The sequence below is a fragment of the Siphateles boraxobius genome, unplaced genomic scaffold (assembly GCF_051911475.1).
Source record: "Siphateles boraxobius isolate OS27281-9 unplaced genomic scaffold, OSU_SipBor_1 66, whole genome shotgun sequence".
Lineage (NCBI taxonomy): Eukaryota > Metazoa > Chordata > Actinopteri > Cypriniformes > Leuciscidae > Siphateles > Siphateles boraxobius.
Genome location: NW_027509193.1, coordinates 6122179 through 6144422, shown reverse-complemented (window position 1 = coordinate 6144422; position 22244 = coordinate 6122179). Strand labels below are relative to the sequence as shown.

Here is a 22244-nt window from a genome sequence, read left to right as displayed (position 1 = left end):
CATCACCCGCCGTCAGTTTAACAGGCTTCTGCGTGCTCCTTTATCCCACTGAAGTGTCACACCAAACCTGAGGGTGCGTCAATGTATCTCCAAGACAGCTTTTATGCAGTTACTGACCAACCCAACTCTGGCAAATATTGCCATCCTCCATAGTGTCAGAAAGTAACAACTGTACCTTTCTTTTTGCCTTTGACTGGGAAAAGAAGCAAGTTGGATTCGAACCTCTGTTGCCCACACATACAGTAATTGCCATTACATTTTGGAGCAAATACTTTAGCAGAAGTAGCTTGCATATGCAGGTATAGTTATCTAATATAATCATAATCCCATAATTTCTTGTCGGGACGACTATCATCAAATACGATTGACAATTAGCATACAGTTTGGATTGGCGTTATGGTAGGCAATAACCCCCCTTAGGGTAAAAAGAACAGATCCAACATGAATGTATTGCAGATAATTCAATATTTTAATGTACAACATAATTCAAGAATTTAGTCTGATTCAGAGGGAATCAGAATGCCAAATCCTGACTGGCGAGAGGAGGAGCTGGAGAAGGAGGAGGGTAATAGCTCCTGAGAAACGCGATAGCTGCTGACAATACTGCAGGAGCTTATATATGAATGCTGTGCCTCATCCAGTGTGAGGACCACAGTAAATTCACAGTGAATTTCAGGCAACTACACTTCTAAACATAACTCTTTCCCACCAGAGTTTGTATGAATATCTATATAAGCTTGTTTCCGCCAGAGAATAAAAATAATTGCGACTTTTTATCTCACAACTGCGAGTTTACATCTCGAAACTCTGACTTTATTTCTCAGAATTGCGTGATATAAAGTCGCAATTGCGTGTTAAAAAGTCAGAATTAAGAGATATAAACTTGAGAGTTTATTTCTCGCAATTCTGACTTTTCTTTCTCGCATTTGCAACTTTGTATCACGCAATTCTCACTTTATATCACGCAATTGCTAGGTTATTTCTTACAATTCTGATTTCTGAATTTTGCAGAATTGTGAGATATAAATTCGCAATTGCAAGTTATAAAGTCCAGACTACATGGTCTGCTTGCGCGCTTTTTTTCATCAGTTTTTCTGCTTGCAAATTCCGCCATGTAAATAGCGAATCCGCCACGGCACGAGCGCAACTCGCTTTTAAAGGGAATGGGAGATGAGTCTCTGATAGGTTTATTGAACATTGTGCTTTAGACCATGCGCTTAGATTGTTAGAATAGGGCCCTATATCTCACAATTCTGACTTTATATCACGCAATTTTGACTTTATAACTCGCAATTGCGACTTTATATAAGATATATGATATATATATATATATATATATATATATATATATATATTTTTTTTTATAATATATATTTATAAGAGATGTAAACTTGCAATTGTGAGAAAAAAAAGTTGCAATTACCTTTATTCAATAGCCTTTATTCTAGCTTCATGTATAAAAGCTGAGAAAAGTTTTTGTCAAAGACTACGTCCGGATTGGATTCAGAACAATAAACATTGATCAAGCAAATCGAGTCCATCGAGTCCAAAGCTTCGGAGTCGTTTCCTCTTCCTGGGTCGACATTTCATTCGTAACGTTAGGCATATTTGTTTTATATGTGGTTATTTGATGATACTTTTATTTTACATGTAAGCAGTGCTTTAATTTCTGGTTTCTGCTTCTTATTTGCATGTGTTTTGACCCAGACATTCTGTACTATTTCAGAATATGCGCGAAAGCGCCCGCTACCTTATAACAGTGAAAACACTGATACCCTGAATATTCTGTCAATGGAGAATATGGAAAGGTAATGGAAAGAGTTAACAGAATATTTTTTACAGCATAGCAAAAAACGATTTCTGCAGAAACTAACCTAAAATATGGGTAGATGTTGTTGAACCCAGTGAGGATTCATGTGTTTATTTTGTTTGGTCATTTTCAAATCCTAAAATAAATCAGAGAATCAGGATCTGACATGAGCTGTACAAAGATACACATCACTAGGCTACTATTACTACTAGGCCACGCCTCCAACCTCTTACACATTATTTCTGAGAAAAAAATGACCTTTTTTTCCATCACATGCTTCAACATCTGTTCAATTTAGTCTTTCCTTCATCTTTTTTGAATCTGCATTCAACAAGGAGAAATAAAGTTAAGATGGGAAGGAACATCGTCAAAGCATTCATGGTGACTGTACGGCACCTGAAAAACTGCCTGAAACCATTAGTATTCCAGATGGGCTGAAAATGGTTTTCTGCAGTCCGTCTCTAGTGGTCTCTCGGTTGTTTAATTTTTTTCAACCTTTCCTATTCTTTATTCTATCAGTTTGAGAGCAGGGGAGGCGTGGAGGAAGTGTGCTTAAAAGGAAATCCTCTCTGCTTTGTGGCAGAAGTCACAGACTCAGGCTGGCTGGCGGAATGACAGGACAAAGCAGATATCCAGAGCATGTCTCTTACCATGGCAATTGCTGCAACTTCGCAGCACTCCGTGTCATCGCATTTGCGAGTGCAGCGTGGTGTGACAGTAGAGAGATGAGTGTCTGAGGTGTTCCTTTTTTTTCAATCATACAGTAGATAGGGTGAATACAAAGCTCTGCCGATTCTGAAATCCAGACAGAGTGAAACTGCTGAATTTGAGCTTGGGAGAGCAGAAGGTAATGTTTTCCCTCAAAAACTCTGAGGGTAACTTATCTTAGCTACGAAAATTGATAGAACCCAGGCCGACCCCCACAGCTACTAGTATAGGCGGCAGTGATTTCTTCTAAAGTTGTCTAAACTCAGCAAGACTTTATTACAATAAGCAGCAGGCATACGTTTGGTCTTGAAGGCCAGTGTGTGTACTGCAACTTGGCTGATACACTTTTTGGCAGGGCACTTTGGGTCTGAGCAAGTGTGGAGTGCTGATAACAGGCAAAGTAGCTGCCAATCGGAGATTGCACGATTAATCCAGATGAAAAGAGAACTATGGATGGCAGTGGACCACGTAGAGCAGGGCTTCAATCGGTTGGAGGTAATAGTTTAAGCCACTCTCAACTGGTGGGATGTGATAGCGACAGCAGTGATAAACTAATGCTACATTCTAATAATCAAATAATATAAAAAGTAAAAATAAAATATGAATTATAAAAATGTAACACTTGAAGCCACAAATGTCCCGCTGATTTGCACTGGGTAGCTTAGCTTATTAGCCTTTAGCCCTATTCGGACGGGACTAGTTTAACATGGAGAGGTGGGATAAAGTATTAATTACCAGAGCTTCTCTGGGATTTTAGTCCCGTCCAAATGTGCCATCTCAGTTATCATTACGGACAATGTCAGTGAAGATTACGGTGACTTTTACCTTCAGTAAAAAGGTCCGGAAAAATTACCTCAGGTAATACTAATCCAGTGCGAATAGACCCGCTGTAAATATGTACCTAAATATTTCGTCATTTCCTGTTTAAAAGTAGTTTTCCATGGTTTTTCAAGTATGGAGACGCTTGAAAAAGCATTCAGTTGCGTTCTAGACGCTCGGACAAGTCTGTGCCAAAACTCAAGTGTTTTCCATATACCTTTCAGTTCAGAAAGAAGATCGAAAGCACTTGTTAGAGGCACAAAACTTCTTTTAGCATTAGGTAAGTGACTATTACCAACACAATCCAATCTCAAGTTAATTAATACATCGTTCGACCGGACATAACTGTTTTATATATTTAAATATAGGTTGTTTGTGCACGTGATATCAGTAAACAACGTAAAACACACATGATGACAGAAGGGGATGCGCAAATCGAGTTACTCCTCCCACTTCTACTAGTTTTACTGAGATATCTTATCCCGTACGAATTGGCCATTACTATTACAGACGTCCTGTGGTAAAATTACATTACTCCATCTACCCTTGTAAAGTTAATCCCGTCCGAATAGGGCTTTTGTCTTTTTCCCCAATTGTCCTATCCGGTCATTCATGTTTATAATGTTACTGCACTGTAAAAATGTTTTTATCACAACATATTTTCTTTTGTCAAATCAACTTATATAAGTTATGTGGTTCACATAACATAATATTTTCTTCTGTCTTCTGAGTTTCTGTTGATGAAACCAATTCTATTGTATTAACTAAAATTTTATTCTTATGAACTCAAAATTGTTAAGTCCCCATGTGGTGCAAATCAAGCTTTTAATATTGTTTATATGTCTATGTGGTGTTTTAATATGCTTTAAGACAAACCATGTGCAAATTCATGAGTCAACACCATTGCTGAGTATTTTCTCCTTAAACTGCAGTGAACAGTTTTACAAGTTGTTTGCCGGTTCATATGTAACAAAAAACAACCTGAAACAAAATCAGTTGACAACCACAAGCCTTAATATACATAATTTTTATATTTACTCATTATACGATTCTCATCTGATGGCTGTGAGACATATGAACGCGTGGTTAGCATGCTTCATAACATGTAATCTCATATAAAGGTCACGCGACTTCTTCCACTGAAATTTATTCTTACATCCCAGTCCACCCACTACCTGTTTTTCCCATCTTTACGCCTGTCCGTGAAGAGCATTGTTCCCTTGTACCGACTGAGCTCCGCAGCCTAACAAGATCTGACTTCTGTTGACATAAAAGTTTAGTGTTAATGCAAATCCAGCTGGCAGGGACAGACAGCGCAGGAGGTGTACCGCCCCTCAGAGCATCTGCAACCTTGTGTTTCCACAATATGTTTTTTACCATTATCAGCTCCCTTTTCCAGTTACAGCTCCCAGATCCAATTAGAGCTTCAAAACAGAAATGAGAAATGGGTGAGTGACTAGTTTGAATTTTGTTCCCAGCTAGTTAGTGCTGGTGTATAGTCTCAGCTTCAGATGGCACACATTCACTGACCACCTAATGCATAGTGCACACAAAAAACTTCCAGGACCCAGACCTGATGACTTCAAATGCACCGGAGAATTCCTGTCCAATTAAGCGGCTGTTTACACGACACCGTTTTCAACTTATAAAACGTAAAACTTTGTATGCATTTTGGCCGTTCGTTTACACGGCAATGGCGTTTTGGGTGCCTGAAAAGTTTTTGCAAGTTTTTGTGCTATCGGTCTCCGTGTAAACAAGAAAAACGTGAATCTCTGAAGACGATGACGTCATGCACATACATATTACGTGTTCAGTCTGTAGTGTTTCATCACCATCTAAAGGCCTGGCAGCAGAATACAGCGTTTTTAGTTGTTTTTTGTGGATCCGTGTGAATGGGGATCGTTTTGACAATGGTGTCGACTATATGCAGAAATCTGAAATGAAAAACTTCTCAGTTTTAAGCATATCATTGTTGTATAAACGTACCCTTAATCTCCATTACTGAAATATATGACAGGCTTAATTTCAGCCTAGTAATCCTGGGGACATTGATAAGATAGTAAAGGTGTGTTTAATTATGCTTGGGGCTAAACTCTTCAGGATGCTGGACCTCCAGGAGCAGGATTGGAAACCCCTGGCATAGGTGTTTGAAAAAAGTAAACGAGAGAGAGGCGTTGGCAAGTTTTTCACTTAGACAGGTAGGGCACGCAAACAAACATATTCAGGGTTGAGTTGGAATAAAGCCCAAGCTCCAAGAGCATTCATTATCAGACAAAGCGGATGGCGCTTTAATGAGATTACTCCCGCAGACTACGCTCCAGAGACAAAGCAATCTCTGCATCGGTTGTCTTGTTTACAGCTAATGGTAACATTTCACAGGCCCTTCAGACGGACAGCTCCAGTGCATTATTGCAGTAATCGATCAGGACCTCGACACACACATGAAAGGCCCATTCATCGCTCATGGACCACCCGATTTTCGCTCACACTTCACAACAGCCCACCTCTCGGTGTTTAAAGACCCGCAAAACAAGCCTGTCCACGCTGTGAGAACAAGGCACGTATCATTTTCTTCTCACCTTAGGCGTAAGGGTTTGACAGCTGTCCATCGATTTGATGGTGCCTCAGAGATCCTGACACCAGCGTATCAGGGGCTGCCCCGTCAGGTCTGCCAGGGGTCGTTGTGGTCAGGTGAAAGTGTGCCATGGAAAGGTTAGGCCCGGAGCAACACTCTCATTTTGATTAATGGACCTCTTTGTACCCCTGAGTGAGCAATTATAAGAGGATCGGCGCACTCGTTCATCACTGTAACAGAACAGCGGCACGGCCCATGCTGCGCAACCATACCCAAACTGCAGAACTGCCTCCTTACAACACCACCCCACCGGTTCAGGTGAAGAAAAGAGCGGAAGAGGGGAGTTTAGTGGAGTGGAAAGCAGAGTAGATAAGGTTTCCCTCAAGGAATAACTCGGCAGGCTCTTGGATTTGCTCTCTGGCTCCGGCGTGAGGTTATAACCAAGCCTGGTGCTTTCATTTATCCTGGCGAACGTTGCAGTCCGCACCTCATTTCAGAATGCCCAAACACTATCGTCTACAGTACATGATGCAAGAGCCCATTAGCGCAATGTTCTTCCCAACACACCAGGTTTAGGTTACGCTGCGACCTACTTCAAAATAATCATCATCTTCACAGGGTGAGAAAATGTGTCGGTGCAACAAAATGAGTCTGTTTGCGGCAATACGCAGTGGCTGCCCTCAAGACTGTTTTGCACTGATACTGTCACATTGAGAAAAAGCTCATTATGTTAATCTGCAAATCTATTGAGGACATCTGGCAAATGACATGCATCTTTTACTCACACTGCCAAACATATTGACATTAAATGCATTATTACATTAGAAGCCAGCAATCAAATTCACACTGACACTTGATCAATATGTAATTTGCAGATGTATTATTCCCCTGGCCGAGTAACACATCATCGATGAGCCCGTTTGAATAGGTTCACTTAGACAGACCTCAGTAATTCGCTCAGACTTATCCATTGTCATATTGCAAATGCTCCGATCTGATTGGCTGCCTTTCCTCTGGGAGTAAAAGTACACAGTTTTTTTTGTGTTTTTTTTTTTTTGTTGGTTCGCCTGGAAACCATGTCAGGTTTGCAAAGTATTGGGTTGATACAATCAGATAACCAATGGGATCTGCCAACATTTGACAGGTTTTTGTTGAATTCTGTTTCTAGCAACTGACAGTAGGTTAACTCAGAAGCTCAACTGTATCTGTATTGTATCATCTGCATTGTTTTGAGTTTCTGTGCATATTACTTTTGGACATGCAGAAAGTCTAACCACAGAGTCTATACATTTTTCCTCTGTTTTTCCAGCATATATTGCAGGGTGAGGAAAACCGTGGAACAATACATTTTATGATTGACCACCCTTGCCCTTGAAGTATCAGGAAACAAATCAAATGTACCAGTCATTAATAATTGCCAGTATTTGCCTTAGCCATTTTAAAAACTTTTTAATTTACTCGATATCATAGTGGACATGATCAAGTTTCAACATCAAGATGATCTCAGCGTATACATGAGAACAAGAGAAATGAGACAAATATCTATAAAGAATATTAATCACAGACTGTAGAATGTTTTTAAATGATGATTGGATGGTATAAGTTAGAAAAATATGTATATAAATCTCACTTAATTATTTGTGTGAGCCTGTTTTCATTACTGTCCCTCTTTACCTTAACATGTTAGAAAAAGCAAGTCAGTGGTTTTAGGTAAAGTTTGATGGATTATAACCATTAATCATCATACTAATAAAAGCTAACGTGGCATTCCATGTCATATGACCATTAGAGCCTGCATTTTTCCTGAAAGTCTAATTAGCTGAGATGTAGCACAGACATGAGATGCATATAGAAGCCTATATGTGTTACCCTGTTTTACTGTACATGGTTTCAAGCTGGACCAAGCAAGTCATTTTGACCAATCTCGAGTACCCTGTTTCTCATTTTCCACAATCCCTATATTGAGGAAAGCATTGACACCGTAATATTTTCAGCTGGGGGAAAAAAAAATCAGATGAACGAGGCTTGATAAATGTAATGACTTAGATGATTAATTTGAAGAGGATGAAAATTAATTACTCGCTACCTCCTTGTGGGACCACTCTCAGAAATATAGTTTTATTAGTAAACCTCCTCAGCCTGTTAGAACAGAGCGTCCCGTCATCATTTCTAATCCCGAGACCCGATGATTTACCTCCTATTTACCTCTAACTATTAGTCAATTACCAGGCTGTCTTCTGTACCAGACCTCTGAGTTAATGGGTTTGGATGAAGGCCAATGTGTGATTTCTTTTCAACACAGTCTAATGGGCTGTCTTGTGATGCATTTTTAATGCACCACATTGAGTGCAAACCTCCTTTGCCAGAAATTCAGGTATTTTTCTCGCATTGATTTTGTCTTCTCTTTTTCCCACTGTGCAGATTTTGTCGCACTGAATATGCATGCTAATGCATGTCCTTGATTTTCATAAGCTATTGTTAAGACAGTTGCTTCTTTAAAGACCAACTCATTTTGAGATTCTAATGCAGTGTGGGATCGTACTGCATAGTCTGTTCAATTTAACCCCTCTGGTTCTACTCGCATCGCTCCAAGCGGGATTCGAACCGGTGTTTCCGGCATAGGAGGCAGGCACACTAACAAGGACGCAGTCTCTAGTGCGCCTCTTGATGCTATGGGGAGTGAGGTTTACTTGCACAGCTCTAATTAGGTGGCCTCCATTACACTCACCCCCCTAAAACTTACTCCCATATATCCCGTTTGGTTTGGGGGGGGGGGGGGGTTGTTGCTGTTGTGCTTGTTTGTAGGGCTGCTCAATTTGGCCCAACAATTTTGTTTGCTTATACATTAATATGACTAATAATAATTATTTTGATCATTATTATTGCTAAATAAAAATATTAAACAAAATAAGAAATATTAATATTGTATTAACACTTTCCAAATAAAAAATGACAAATAAAAAACACAGTATTTAAGAATAAATATAACAATATAATAATAATAATAAATAAAGTAAAAATAATAATTATTTTACAGAAAACTGAGAGTTACCTGTTGACATTCAGGCAGCCTATGACTATACGTAAATCACTAGAAAGGTCTAAGGATGTATTATAAAATATTATATTATAATGATAAAAATCTGACAGTAATTTCTTAATTTTTGTCAGGAGGTATGCAAAATCTAAAATAGAGTCCATGTCTTTAATATGAAATCAAGCCTCTTATGCACCCACTGTGGGGGGAAAAACTCCTGTACACTGAAGAAAAACATGGATTATCATATACATTTATTTAGAGAGAAGTATTACTTTTCCATTTTTTAACCCAAAATAGGATGGAGTGAGCATTAGTGAGCGCTAAACAAACATACTGGAAGCCCGAGGGTCACGCAAAGAAACTCCAAATTTGCCTTATGACGTTCCAGGAAATCCCTAATACAGCTTATTGCTGAGTAAAAAGAAGATAGAAACGCTTTGACTGATTAAACATGAAGACAATAAACACACAACATATGGTGTATTAGGGTTCTTCAAGCCTTCTTCAAGCCTTCGCGGGTATTTTCGTAATAATAAAGTATATTTATAATGCAATGCTAATCGATATAGCCTTTTATCAATGTTTAGAATACTTTCAAATAATGCCTAATTCTGTGATAAGAAGCCACATCAGGTCACAAAAGGAAATTTCAAACACTTGACTGATGATATAAAGTTAGTAAAAACATAGGTCTCACTTTATATTAAGTGGCTTTAATTATTATGTACTTACATTGAAAAATATGTACAATGTACTTATTGTGTTGATGTTGTATTGTAAAACACTTGTGCTGCTGTTGAGGTGTGATACGGGTAAGGTTAGGGTCTGGTGTGGTGGTATGGGTCGGTTTAAGGGTGGGTTAAGATGTAAGGGAAGGGTCAACTGTGTAATTACAAATGTAATTACATACATTAACTAGCTAATTACATCCAGGTATTTTTAAAATATAAGTACAATGTAAAAACATGTATGTACACAATAAGTCAAATTGTATCAAATTATTAGTTTCAATGTAAGTACATAGTACTTAAAGCCACTTAATATAAAGTGGGACCAAAACGGGTCGTCAAACATTGTCTTTTGTTGGACAACAGGTTTATGCTTCGCATTACAAGTTTGGGAAGATGTTTGGTGCATGTTGCTTTTTCAAATTCACGTTATAAGTGACTCAAACTCACAGCGCTTTCAGAGATGGAGCAGCATTTACTACGGATCACAGAGACGCTCTTCACTAACATGCGGTGCATATATTTATTTAATTAAAAATAAAGAAAATTGCAGCCTTTGCAATTTCATAATCGCACTAAGTCAAGAGCAGCCCTCAAAATCACAGAGGAGTCAAAGTTGATAATTCATAATTGATTTGCATGACCAGAAGTCAGTCATTTTCAATGGAGTTAGCAATTTCTAACATCGATTTGTATTTATTTGAATTTCCAATCTCAACCCTTTGATGGACAAATGTGCTGCCCACTAATAACATTACATACAACAGTATGAACGCCCACTATAACCAATAATACAGACACTCTCAATGACTGGGTTCATGCATGTGTATCACATTTGCATTTAAATTATATTAATCATTTAGTTTTAGCTTCAATACTAATGGCATTTTTCACAGACACAGTTAATGCAAGGTCGTTTTGTCTTGAATGTAATACACTTACAAAGCGCGGTATAAAAAGCTCTCCATAATGGCTTTCCTGACATCTTATTGCTTTTTAAGAGTGGAGTGAAACAGTTGAGTAAAGATCTGTATTTTGAATCTACATATTGCTTTCATGTCCTCTCTTTCATCTCCGTCTCATTCCCTTTTCTCCCTCTCTCCTCCTCGTCGCTCACTGGTTGTCTCCATCCGTTGCTCACATCTTTATTTCATTCCAATTTTCACCCAGCACGATGGAAATGGAGTGGGAGGGGCTGGGGAGCTGGATAAGATGGAAGTGGCTGAGAGGAGACAAAAATAAAACCCAATTTCAACAATAGCTCAAACCTCAGTGTCTACAGGAGGACGGACCACCACACTATCAACAAGTCCTGGAATTTTGTCTTCCACTGTAGCGACTTTTTTTAAGCTCTTTTGGTTTTTTTTTCACAGACGTCCTTGAAAACAAGGCAGACAAACAATGACTGGGGTGGCTCTTTCAGTGAAAAGAAATATTCATTAACCACCTGAAACGTTCTGTCGCTAACCAATAATTTCATTTAGTGAAAAGCAAAAAAACCTTGTGATGGAACTTAAACTTACAATGGAAGTGAATGCGGCCCATTTTCGGAGGGTGTAATGCAGAAATGTGAAGATTAAAATTGTATAATATTATTATAACAATAATTTAAACTTTTATAAAATCACTTGCATTCTTTTTTTTTTTTTTTTGTTAAAAATGCTGGGTTGTTTTAACACAATTTTGGGTCAAATATGGACAAACCCAAACGTTGGGTTAAAAATTGAATTTAAAAATGTAACCCAGCCATTGGGTTTGTCCATATTTGACCCAAGTTGGGTTGAAACAACCCAGCATTTTTTAGAGTGTATTATTTGAACTGTAAATGGCAAAAGAGATGTAAATGAATATATATTACAAAATATTTAATTATATTTATTTACAACAAAAAGTTATTTTAATTTTGCCACACTAAAATCATGTTAACACACATATTGTTTACGTATTGTGGCTTTACTACTGAAACTCTATAGATTACACAAATTAATTTCCATTATAAGTGTTTCACTGTGACCCAGATTTACAGGGCTTTTTTAAAGAAAGGAAGGACCAGTCAAAAATGAAGATAAATTGAGTTTAACCACTGAACCTTGAATACTCCTTTAAATTTAGTGAATTTTCCTCCCTGGGTTTCTATTTTCTAAAGTGAGTCACTACTCGATTATCTGTGTGCGTCCAACCCGTGGAGCCTGTCTGATGTGTATAGAAGGGATGGATTAAGACTGTGTTGTCCATCCTGGTCAGATGGTATTGCGTATCAGTGAATCAGACCTATCATCCCCTCAAATGACAGCAAATGACTGCGACGCTGTCAGGTATGAGCTCTAATCACACACGGCTCTCCGAGGCGTATGTAATCACACCTCGGCCACACAGCAACTCAGCAACTAGCTTAAAACTGCCCTCTGACATCCACAGAAGACCTCTTCACAGAATATATTACATGGGAAAACCATTACGGTAATATCATGAGTGTTTTTTTGCAGTACTATGTGTATGATTATGTTAAAGTATGATGGTGGCCCCCAAAAGTACTTGAGCCACACTTAATATGTCCTTTGATTAGATATTAGTGGCTTCTGCAGACGAACAATGAACTTTCTCAGAAATAACTTTTCCTACCCATGTTTTGCAATGTTTTTTTTTTTTTTTAAATTGGTCCTTTAGTTTTTTTTTCTATAAACATGTCAACCACAAAGGTCACTTCATTTTTTCCGGCAATGTATCTACTGTTTGACGATTTAAAACTAAACTTTTTTTTTTTAATGTTTTTTGCTTGAAAACTATCCTTGTGTTTCTTTCTTTAAAATGAATGCTAATTGGTTTGATGCTTTGAATGGGTCAGTTTAAACAACACCATTTTCAACTAAAAACAGAAAACTTTTTATGCGTTTTGGTCGTTCATTTACACAACAATGATTTTTTGGGGGGCCTGAAAATGCAAACTTTTGAAAATGTAATTCTCTGTGTAAACTACAAAAACGTGAATTTGTGAAAACGGTGCTTATATGCATATAACCTGTTCAGTCTTTAGGCGTGTGACATCGCCAACTACTGGCCTGGCATGTTTAATACAGCTGTTTCAACCGTGTGAATGGGGATCGTTTTGACAACGTTGTCATCTGTACACAAAAAAACTCATTGAATTCGGGACGATGGAACGGGAAGTGCTAAACAGTGGTCTTCAAAGTGATGTCATATTGCACCACTCTATAGCGAATGCACTATTCTGTTCACAGAACTTATTAAGAACTTGTTTTTTAAACATGCAATGGCTTCACAATGTATGTTTGAGGTGTGACTGTGAGTAACAAAACATAAAAGTTTCCTAAAGTCATACTAACCACAGACCTTATTTTTGTCATAACTAAAACCCCAAAGGAAATTCTCGAGGGAATCCGTGGCTTAAAAATGCAAACTTTCTCCCAGGTTTATAAACTGAACAGCTCTATATAGCCTAATTATTTATTTTCCTTTTAAAATGTAGTTCATTCAGTCTTAAAGAGATTTTTCACTCGGAAATTTAAATTCTGTCATTAGGTTCCATGAACAAACACACAAAATAAGATATGAGAAATGCCTTTAGTGAAATGCCTTTTTTACCCCTTCTTTTTTGTCCACAATGAAAGTCAGCGATAACCAAAACTGCTTGGTTACATTCTTCAACATGTCATTTTTTTTGTATTGCAGAAAAGTCATACAAGTCTGGAAAGAGTAAATGATGACAGAATTTTTATTTTGGTGTGAACTGTCCTTTAATACATTCAGTTCTTCTAGAGGAAAAAAACAAACACAGTAGCGAACATTCTAGAAATCACACATAAAGCAAGAACATTAGATAAATTAATTAACTATGTAAAAACAAGACTGTGGTCGAATAATAGCTTCCAATTTAAGTGAAAAATCAAGAGATGAAAAAAAACACTTTATTGTTTATAGAGGAACTTTAGAGGAATATTCAATGAATGTAACTGAGAAGCAGTTCTATAATTAAATTCTACAATCATTTGGTTCTCAGTTAAAATCAGTGGCTCTTTCTTTCTTTCTTTCTTTCTTTCTTTCTTTCTTTCTTTCTTTCTTTCTTTCTTTCTTTCACTAAAAATGTCATTCTACTGTATATACTGTAAATGCCCCTGGTGTATTTTACCCCAATATTAGAAAAAGCAGCAAAAATTTATTTATACTTTATTAACTTCAGAAGTGTGTTATGCATATGTTGAATAATTGGAGAATGATGATTATAATAAATAATATTGTCAAATGTACCAGCCCATTGTGGCCAAATATATAAGTTTAAGAAAAGGTTCAGAACTTAATTTACATGAGATAAATTAGCTGATAGATCAGGAAATAGATCTGGAAATGTTAGCAGGTCTAATCGTGCTCCTGTTCCAAATTGATGGCATTTATACATTTTACATGTGGCGTAAACACTTTTAGGGGTCACGGTGTTAAAGTACTGCCGCATTTATTTCTTTTTTTGAGGACATGTATCACAAGGCCAGTTGTTTGACCTGACCAGCTCTTCAAGAATGCTCCAATGTCTTGAAAAATATTATTCCAGACTAGTCACACCGCATTCATATGCACTGATCCACCGAGACTCCATTTTGAAATCAATATCCACCACCGGCTGTGGAACTGAGTAATAATATAATTGAAATTCATAGATCTTGTGTGTGCACTTTTTCCACTTTCCAGAGAGCTGAAAGTGTTGCTCAATACTGACTGATTGGGAATAGATGCAATGATTGACAGCTCATGAACGGCAGAAGAATCGAAGAAGAAGAAACTTCTGCCAGAGAGAGAATCAAACATCACATACTGAGAGTGAATGTAAAGAATCCATTACAATAATGAATACAAAACAATAAAAAATTCATTCATCGTCAATTTTGCTTCTCTTTGACAATCTCAAGCGTATAAGAGCCAGAAGCGCTTCACCAAAATTGCATTATTTTGATCAAAACATGTGTTAACATGTGCTCTTCGCTTGTCGGTCAAAAATGACAGATTTTCTTTTATTCAATTAAATGATGTACTATATTTTAGTTTAATAATAGTTTTTTATTTAATATTTTGTATTTTTAGGGGATTTTGTGGTACTAAATTATATTTACACCGTATTTAAAATCCATTTATTCACTTTTTGAGCATAGACCTGAAAATTAAATGTCCAACTTAAACTGTGGTAAAATCGTGAACGCTGTAGAGCACAGACTTACCGGTAAGTTTGATCTCTTTTCAAAGACGACACTTGGCCGATTATTTTAAGAAGTTTTAAAAAATTCAATTAAAAAAAGTTTCAGAATTTTACGTTTATTGTTATTAAAAAATACACAAAAATACTATTTTCAATTTTTATATGAAATATATATTTTCAAATAAAACAGTTTACTCTAAAACTGCAAGAAAAGCAAAGCCATAAATCTAAACAAGTAAGATTTTGTTTGGCCGCAGTACCAAAAGTTTTCACTAGATGAAATGTATCTCCCATTCATTTCCAATGCGGTCATTTTTGACCACGAGGAGCACAAGTGTGACTATATTTTTCAGGACCTTTTCAAATGATGACCATGATTTTTTTTTTTGTGTGTGTGTGTGTTTACATAGCAAGTGCCAAAACCTTTACCAAGTGTTGTACCATTCCAATCAAGTAAAAAATCTGAAGAGCACCAGAAGGTTAAAATGGTTATCATTTCTGTTTCACATACTAGGCACTTTACAGTATGTACTGCACGCTATTTCGCTCCAACTAATAGTCATTGTGCTGTTACACATGAGCATTGCTTTGTTCAGCATATATAAAACCATCTGTTCTTTTTGTTCATCTCTCTCTCTCTCGTGTATTTCATTCTGAGGGGTTTGTATCTGTGCGTTTGTTCACTTTGATTACGATAATTGGATTACCTTCATTACTCGGATGGATTCTGATTCCAGTATATGTGATTTGGACTAAAACACGGTACTCAGATCCTTCAGATTGATCACATCTTGTGTTGTTTCCTGTGCATTGAAAAAATGGGCCAGTGAGCGAGAGCAGCCAGAGAAAACCCCTGAATAATTATGAGCCCCAGAGAAATGCTTGACCTTTGATTCATGACACACCAAATATTCAGGGTATAATTAGGAGATAAAAATTTCAGTGCAACAACCATGTCATTTTAATCCCAAATGCCCATCATAAATTATTCTCTCTTAATGATAAAAAAAAAATCTGATTATGCTGCAAATGACACAAATACTATTTAAAATTACACAAAATGAAGGCTCCATATTCATCCTCGTTTGCTTATGTCAGATACATTAATATCTTTTATTATTTTACATATTTTAATTAAATGAATATTTATTTCTTCTGAAGGTACAACATTCCAGCTGTATTAACTAAACTTAGGTGTATTTGTTTGCATACCGGCTATAAGACAGATGGAGAAGACCCTTATTTACTCACTCTCAGTCCACAGATGTAATATTTAGTGGAATTTTACAGACTTAAAGGAACATTTCCACCACAGGTTGGAAAATAATCTTGCATATTTTATTCGGATTGTGTACTCAGCCGGTCTGACTAGTGCACAGCCTTTAAAACAGAAATCAGTATTATAAATTATAGTACTTCAACATTTCATAAAGTTTTCTTTTAGAAAAAATGATAAATGCAAATTTTTGGCAGGCCTACCCTATGCCACATCTGATATGACTGGAAAATCCAATGAACATGTTTCAAATGATTGCAACTATTTTGGTTTCTGAGTTATACATTAGTGTAATTATTATACATATTGTCTTCTTGAAGCATTAACAAAATAATAATAATAATAATAGGCTTAATTCACTGTGATTGAATTATAATCAGGCTAATCTATTCAAAACCAAAATGGAAACTCATACTGTAAAGGTTCGGTTGGTCACGTTAGTAAAATTTTGCAAACAACAAAAATAAAGGGCACTTGTCCAAAGAGGTTCTGGAAGTGAAAACTGTTGTCAATTTCTCCATAGGGAAAATGATTTAACAATAACTTATAAACCTTTAAAGACAGGTTTTTTTCTCGTTGAAGCCGTCATCCCGCATTATTTCAAATTAGTTTTAAAATAATCATGTTTTAGTGTTGGCTGGTATACCGGTTCATACCGAGTACGGTGTTTATTTTTATTATGATATTAATTTTTAATACCACAATGCGGTGTATGTCGCTTTAACAACGATCGGAACGCGGCGCGCCGCTGTTTGAGAGAGGTCGCTTTTAACTGTTGTTGCAGTGTGTTGAGGAAGGGACAGATAAGCTCGACGGTGAAGATGGATAGGTTAAACTATAATTGATAGCTGTCAAATTATATTACAGTCTTCCCAATACATCGGTTCACAATATCAACACTCCCCACCACAAATAGAGTTTCCAAAAGGCTTTGACATCGTTGAATAAACATGAGCACTGCACGTTACAAAGTCAAAACGCAGCGCAGGTGTTTTTGTATGAATGTATCTTTGAAGGGAACTGACTGTTTTTACTAAGAAAATGTGGTTAACACCCAGATTAACACCCAAATTCATATACTGGTATAATTTAGAAAAATACCGTGAAATAAATTGTTGGTCATACCACCCAGCACTATCATGTTTAACGCTGGAATCCGAGGTAAAAAAAACTACATTATCCATGATGCTGCACTGAAAATTACACCAATCAGGGAGTCGAAAGAAGCAAAACGTGTCTAAATAGCTCTTTAGCTCCACCCACTACAATGAAGCACTGCGAATGACACAAAAGAGTCGATCTCCCTATGCTCTCTCTCTCTCTATATATATATAGTGGCGTACTGTGGAGTTTCATTCAGGGTCTTCAGTGACGATCTCAAGGGACAGGCACTAATGCACTCTATTGTCAATAGTATATTGATGTATAAAGCACATTCAAACCATGCAGCTTTCTGTTGGTCAATGCAGCAAATTTGTTACAGACTTGAACCTAATTTGAAATCTGAGAAAATATCTGCCCTCAAACTAAATTTCCGATCGATCGCATTCTTGAGAAGACTTTATTTCGTCTGCAATAAATGTGACCGCAACTTAAGTTTGCATGAGTGTTGCTGCTAATGTAGAAAGTTTTAGACACTTAATTAAATGCCACAATTGACATAAGAATAACTTTACAAAATGATTTACATTTAGTGCTAGTGTTTCATGAATGAGGCCAATGAAGCACATGAGAGGCTCTACCAACACAGTTGATTCCCATGGAGTTTTAGATTAAAGTAACTTTATTGTCCATTCTGTTTGTCACAGAGCATAAATATGTCTTTGACACTGGTGTCAAGCATATATACATAAATACATACACAGAAGTACATAACACACATTGACAACACAAACACAGAATTAAACAGAATTACACTATCCACATCATTCCTAAGATATTTCCAAACATCTGACTGAAATATACGTTGCGTTTATAAATTAGCTATACTTTGAAATTGACATTACTATTTAAAAAGAAATATCACAACGTGTTCTGAGATTACCTTATCTGTGAATGATACATGCTGCTCTGCATACTATTTTTGGAATAACATTGGGATTCGCTTTGGGCTTATAAATGTTGCAGATCAAGTTTTGGAACAGAGAAAATGCCTTTGTGCGTCTTTTAATTTTAGAAGGCCACAACTGAATGAGAGATCTGGAATAGATGGTGCACAAGAGACTGTGCTCTGAAAAAGAAAGAAAAGACAAAAAATGGATGACAAATTTCAGACAAAGCTATATCACAGTAGCAGAGCACAGAACTGTTATGTTTGCTATGCTAACAAGACTTATGAAATGTGTTTTTTTAGTCTGATATAAATTTGTTTCGCAGTTCTAGGTAAACAATATTAAGAATATAACAAACACACACGTTGGGCTTACATGTTTTATGGGGACTTTCCATAGACATAGGCCTAATGACTTTTATACTGTACAAACTGTATATGCAATCCCCTAACCCTAACCCTACCCATCACAGGAAACGTTCTGCTTTTTTACATTTTCAAAAAACATCACTTAATATGATTTATAATATGTTTTCCTCATAGGGACAAAAAAATGTCCTCACAAGAACAAGGACTTTTTTTTTTTAATGAGTAGCTTAAAGGTGCTCTAAGTGATTTTGGCTGAAGTCACTTCTTTTTGACTTTTAAAGTATTGTCAAACAAAATGGAGGCTAGCTAGACCCTCCCTCCTCCTCATCTGCGCACTAACCCCCCAAACCCCACCCCCAAATTCTTCTTATTGGTTAATGGCTGGAACAGTTTGTTATGTTTCATGGTGCGGGTTAGCCCAGTTTGTTTTTGTTGCCGTTTGTGGAGCCTGTGGTGTCTGCAGACATTGCTTAGAGCACCTTTGATTTGAACAAGTTTGTTCCATCCATCCCTCCATGCATCGCCTCTTCAGGCAATTACCTCCTATATACACTTCCATTTAAAAATACTCATTCCTCCCTCCATCCATCCCAAATAACTCATATATAGACTGCTATTCAAAAGTTTGTGGTCGGTTAGATTTTTGTTTAAATAATTTTGAAACTTTCTTATGCTCACCAAGGCTGCATTAATTTGATCAAAAATACAGTTAAAACAATTTTTTTTATCACAATTTAAAATATTTTAATGTAATTTCTGTGTTGGTAAAGCTGAATTTATCATCTTTACTCCAGTCTTCAGTGTCACATGATCCTTCAGAAATCATTCTAATATGATGATTTGATGCTCAAGAAACATTTCTGATTATTATCAGTGTTGAGAACATTGTGCTGCTTAATATTTTTTGTGGAGACTTTAACGAACAGAAAGTTCAAAAGGACAGCATTTATTTAAAACAGAATTACATTACATTTGTCGTTCAATTATAAATGTCTTTACTGTCACTTTTGATCAATTTAATGCATCCTGGCTGAATAAAAGTATGAATTTCTTTCTTTAAAGAAAAAGAAAAAATACTGACCCATAACTTTTGAACGGTAGTGTGTACACATATAAATTCGTCCTGAGAGGTATACTTACAAACAAACATTCGAATACACATGCCACACATGGCGACCACGCTGGCGATGCTGAGAGCTCGGCCGCACTCCGGACTCATCAGGCAGTTTTTGGTGCTTATGCAACACCTGCAGCAACAGCCCCGAGTCTTATCGGGCGAGCTCTGGTTAGTGTTGCTCGTGTGCTGCTGGGTAATAACTTCTTCATAGGACGGTGGTGGTATCTTGTAATCTTCCTCCATGGCTAGTCTCCTGGATCGGGCCTAGGCAGATGAGAGAGTTACGCTGGGACTAGGAGATGCGGAGAATTAATCGATGGTAATTACGTTCCATTATTATCTGAGAGCATGGTTTCCTTGTCATTAACTGATATGGAAATAAATCGATGACCTATGGATCTCGCGAGCTTTATCTGAATGCTGTTGACACTTTGCTCCACGGAAAACTCTTAATTTGGAAAGATGTTTTGAACCTGTAATAACAGTTAACTTAGATATGAACGTGCCGGTGCTTGCCCGTTTTTTTTGTTTGTTCTCTTTCACATTCGGTGATTACCCTATGGTGGCCGAGAGAGCTAAACGCGCTGCAACTTAAGAAAACACATGCAAATAGAAAAACACCCGCAAATTAAGAAAACATCTTCATTTGTTTTACAACACATGAGTGTTCCAAATACTCACAACACAACCAAATACAGAAACGCGCTTCAAAGGTTCACAGCACATCCAAACACAGAAACACGCTTCAAATACTAGCACTACCGACCACAACGGAAATGTTTCTAGGGAACCCCAATAAATGACGAACCCGGCTAGGACATGATATTGCTCAATGTCTACTACTTTTTTGTTTCTCAATTATTTTTTATTGCAAAACATATAAAGTTGACATGCCATACACTTTTTTAAATACAATTATATATTAAATGTATTAACAATATGTTCAATGTCATCAGAATACAAATGAGAAGAGTTAACAGACAAAAAATAAAAATTAAATAAAAAATTAAAAAGATAGAGAAAAGAACATGAGGGTAAGATACTAATTTATACATCAGTTACATTGTATAATTTTGTCATGTTATGTTTGGATAAGTTTCATGGGTAAGAAATGTTAAGGTAATGCAGGTCCCAAGATGAGACGGCAAGTTTTAAAGTTGCGACACGCACACACAGATATATAACGCATATTTAAAACTTTTTGTATAAAATGTACATTTATTTGCAACAGATAACAGCAATGATACGGAATTTCTGTCGTAGCTGATGGACACTGTGCTGCGTTGTCATGGGAACATCCCAGGTGAAAATAATGAGGAAATGACGTTGTCTTTCGTCGCTCCCTTCGCCAAGTGCGTTCCAAACGGCTACATGATGGCACACTAGTGGCTCACTCCAAAGTCCCCACTTCAAGGCTCTGCCCTTCAAAGGGAGAAGGGATAGGGATCGATGCTCACTTCCGTTTTTCCCCATTTTAATCATGTTTTCCCATTTTGAGCAATAAGCATGTCCCTGCCGGGTTCTTCACTTATTGGGGTCCACTGGAAACATTTATGTTGTGGTCTGTGCTATTTGCAGCACATTTCTGTATTCCGCGGGTGTTTTTCTATTTGCATGTGTTTTCTGCAGTTGCAGCGCGTTGAGCTCTCTCGGCCACTGTAGATGACTTAAATGGGAACAATGAGTGACATAGTTGTGAAATGAATGTTATAAGCTCAGCCAAGCTGCTGTAGGGCAAAATGCCAGCACAATCATTCAAAAAGCATTGAGTTCCTCCTAGTCATCTGTTTTTCTTTCACAAACTCAAAGCTTAGAGCTCCTTAAGATCTAGACACTTTTATTACACCAAACTTTTCACACACACACACACACACACACACACACACAAAAAATCAGTTCTAATCACATAATTTACCCTAGGACTAGGCTGCGAGCGCCGGATATGTTTCGGATGACTCAAATTATCAGAGAACAACCGCCATTTCAATTCAATGTACCTTTTTGAAGCGCCTTCAGACGTTTAGAATCTTCTTTCTCCTTCAGTCCCACTTCTGTTTTTTTTTCTTTATGAAATTGAGAAGAAATTAAAATCCTCAATCACGGCACTGCCACAAAAAGAGAAAAAGAGCATGGAAAAGACATTCTCTGTTTCTCAGATGATCTTGTTTACCCCCTTTGTTCCTGCTGTCCCCTGTTCGCCTTTTAAAAATCAAGCTAAAAAGTTAATTCAAAATTACCTAAGATGTCTTGCTTGTGATGTTGACGGGGCTGGTCTGACATACACCTCGGTGGATTCTTACATATAAATACTGCGCCTCTGTGACGACGTGTTTAAAGGGCGTGCAAATCAAGTTTTTCCTGCCTGTCTTCTGAGAGCCAGTCATTCTAAAGCATACCTGTTGTTTTGCATGAGTGTTTTCACTCTTGAATAGTTGTACTTCTATTAAGAAGAACAACCCTTCTGTTGTTTTTCCCTAGGATTCTTTGATGAACAGAAAGTTTAAATAATCATTAGTTAATTCTGGTCCTTGAATCTGATTGGCTGAGAG

General features: G+C 37.1%; 1 long non-coding RNA gene across 2 annotated transcripts; it reads right to left on the bottom strand.

The window, feature by feature from the left end:
- Positions 1–17924: 17924 nt before the first annotated feature.
- On the bottom strand, positions 17925–21999 carry LOC143721441 (uncharacterized). Of its 2 annotated transcripts, none has more exons than XR_013196735.1 (4): positions 21933–21999; positions 21693–21800; positions 19719–19959; positions 17925–18389 (listed from the first exon to the last, which is right to left on the bottom strand). It is a non-coding gene; the product is annotated as an uncharacterized LOC143721441 (long non-coding RNA). The 2 variants fall into 2 exon arrangements; XR_013196736.1 differs by having other exon boundaries at positions 21693–21758; positions 21933–21970.
- Positions 22000–22244: the final 245 nt, after the last annotated feature.